This window comes from Ursus arctos, chromosome X, assembly GCF_023065955.2.
Source record: "Ursus arctos isolate Adak ecotype North America chromosome X, UrsArc2.0, whole genome shotgun sequence".
NCBI classification, from domain to species: domain Eukaryota; kingdom Metazoa; phylum Chordata; class Mammalia; order Carnivora; family Ursidae; genus Ursus; species Ursus arctos.
Genome location: NC_079873.1, coordinates 53,513,132 through 53,516,396, shown reverse-complemented (window position 1 = coordinate 53,516,396; position 3,265 = coordinate 53,513,132). Strand labels below are relative to the sequence as shown.

The window sequence follows — 3,265 nt, the reverse complement described above, 5'->3', positions numbered from 1 at the left end:
TCTATTTTGTCTGATATAAGTATTGTTACTCTGGCTTTCTTTTGACATCTATTTGCGTGATAGATATTTCACCATCCCCTCACTTTCAATTTGCTCGTGTCTTTAGGTCTAAAATGAATCTCTTACAGGCACCATAGGGATGCATCTTGTTTTTTCACCCATTCTATCACCCTTTGTCTTTTGATTGGAGCTTTTATCTTTTATTTCATTTACATTTAAAATAATTATTGATAGATATATATTTATTGTCATTTTATTTGTTTTGGTTGTTTTTATTTGGTTGTTTTTGAAGATTTTCTCTGATCCCTTCTTTTCTTTGTTTCCTGATTTTCTGTTTTGTTGGGGTTTTTTAGTGATATATTGAGATTTCTTTCTCTTTATTTTTTTGTATATTTATTAGTGGTTTTGATTTCGGGTATCATTAGATTTGTATATAACATCTTCTGCACATAGCAATCTACATTAAATTCATGATTGTTTAAGTTTCAACACATTCTTTACTCCTCTCTTACAATGTTTTAGGTATATAGTGTAATATTTTTATGAACATTTGGAATTTTATGTAAAAAATATCACAACCATTAACATTGTTACAGTTTGAGGCCTTCTTCGTTCTCCACAATGATACTAGCATGCTCACAAGGGGTTCCCATTGTTTAGTCTTAGTTAAACTACCATCTTTAAAGGAAGGATAAAAAACTTGGCACAGTACCATTTAACTTGTTTTAATGTTTCATTACAGATGATGAAAGATACTAAAGTACAGACAAGGAATAATCATAATATTGTGGTCAAAATTATAAATATGAAATTATAAATCTAAAACATTTCCTGTTTAAAAAAATAAATCTGGTAGTCAATGCAGTTCTGCAGAGTCTCTGCTTCTAATAGGGCTTGTCTCTGCCTTCCTGGCACTCCTTGCCTTTATCCATTTTCCCAGGTCCTCCATGCCTGCCTCTTCTTCCTCCCATCTGTTCCATCGAAGGTCCAAGGCCACCTTGTGTTCCTGCACCAAAGCCATCTCAGTCTATGACCCGGCCACTACTGAAGCCACCTCTGTCTCCACAATGGCCACCTCTGAACATTCCATGGGGACCACCATGGACCATAAGGCCACCTATTCCTCCCATCATGCCACCAGGACCGCCTCTGCCATGGTCACCACCCAGATGGTGGAAAGGGTGATGGAAGAAAGCCTTCAAGCTTTGGGGACTTACACTTGTTGCATTCTGTTCTCCAGGTGAAGTTCTGGTTTCCACACCCCAGATTAGGACACTGCCAGTCCCAGCTCAGTGCTGGACATTTCCTCCCCCAGATGGGTTCCCTTGGGAACCCTGGGGCCCTCTTAGGGGGAAGCCACCTCCGTCTCCTCTATTGCCTCCCATGTGACCCATGGGGCCCCCCGGACCTCCACAGTGTGGCAGCAGCATCCTTCTGCCCTCAAGGGAAGCATACCAAACTGCATGCTGTTCTTTGGAGGCTTCCTGTGGAGCAAGAGAAACCTTAAGTTCACTCCCTTGAAAATATTTCCCATCAAACCATTCCATGGCAGCCTTGGCAGTTGGTGGGTCTTCATAAGACACTGTAGCATTGCCTTTGGGCTTTCCTGTTTCCTTGTCCAAGTAAATATGAATTATGGTTTGTCTGATTCCCTTGAAAAAGTATGCCAGATCATCTAGAGTCACATTGCCATTTAAACCTTGCACATAAATTGCACTGTTGTCAGAGTCTCCATCTGGATTTATAAGTGGGCCTAGATCAAGATCTGGTCCTTCCTCTAAGGGTCCACTAGGCTTATTGAAACCACCTTACTTTCCAGAGATACTCATTCCGTCATGTCCTCCTCCCTACCCACCTCTGCCCATGCCTCTGTAATAAAATCCCCCTCTTTTAATGTCCCAGTTATCAGGGCCATTCACGCTCTAGTTCTTTCCTGGTCTGAAAAATCCTCCAGACTCTTGCCCATAAACACCCATGCTACTGGGGTAGTCCTGTTGAAATGAACTCTGCTGATGCTCTGTTGGCTATATTGATATGGAGCCTGGCTGTAGGATCCAGTTTGTCAGGAGGTTAACTAGTGGGTGACTGCTACTCATAGCTGCTTTATTGACCATAGCTAATCTGCTGTCCAGAGCTTCTTGGATGCCCATAGGTGTTCTGCTGAGAGTAACTGCTCAGATCATAACTAGTCCACTGTCTAGAGGAATAGCTGGTAGGAGGATAAGATGGTAGTGCTGTGACTGGCTGCATGGGTAGGTCCCAGGTACCTGGGGATAACTGTAGTTACTCTGTCCATATCTTAGGCTGGGCTGGTTATAACTCCTTGTACTAGATTAAAGTTGACTAGTTTCAACAGATTTGTTACCATCCTATGGTCTTACAGGTATGGTGGCTGCTGGCTGCTGTCCATAGGCTTGGTAAGCAGGCTGAGTGCCATATGCAGACTGAGTTGCATAGGAGGCCTGAGTGGTAGCAACCGTAGGTGGTGGTTTCATAAGCACCAGTGCCATACACCTGGACAGGCTGACTATACACCAGTGGGGCAGTTGGAGAAGTATAACCAGAGGGAGCCTGTCCATAAGAAGTTGCATAGGTGGTGTGGCAGAGGTTGCAGTGGTCTGAGCCTGAGTATAGCTGACATCAGTGGGCTGTACAAAGGTTCCATTAACTTTGCTGCCCATATGCTCCAGTGGTCTGTGTATATTCTTGAGTGGACTGGGCAATGTACACACTGTACTCACTGTAGCCCTGCTGGGCTGAGCTTGGCTGTAGGTACTGTAATCCATGGATGACATTTTGTCTCCTTCCTTCTTGTTCTCTCAACCTCCTTTGCATTCTTGTTTTTCCTATGATGTCATGTATGACATCTTTTTTTTTGCCTTTTTTTATTATGTTCAATCAGCCAACATAGAGTACATCATTAACTTTTGATGTAGTGTTCAATGATTCATTAGTTGCGTGTAACACCCAGTGCTCATCACAACACATGCCTCCACCCAGGTACCCCACCCCCACCCCCTACCTTCTGTAACCCTCAGTTTAGGTCCTGGAGTCCAGAGTCTCTCATGGCTTATCTCCTTCTCTGATTTCTTCCCCTTCAGTTTTCCTTCCTTTCCCCTGTGGTCCTCCATGCTATTCCTTATGTTTCACTTATGAATGAAACCATATGATAATTCTCTTTCTCTGCTTGACTTATTTCACTTAGCATAATCCCCTCCAGTTCCATTCATGTCGATGCAAATGGTAGACATCCATCCTTTCTGGT

The 3,265-nt window shown here is 43.0% G+C and overlaps 1 pseudogene; it reads right to left on the bottom strand.

The window, feature by feature from the left end:
* Window positions 1-884: 884 nt before the first annotated feature.
* Window positions 885-2,795, bottom strand: LOC113245645 (RNA-binding protein EWS-like; annotated as a pseudogene).
* Window positions 2,796-3,265: the final 470 nt, after the last annotated feature.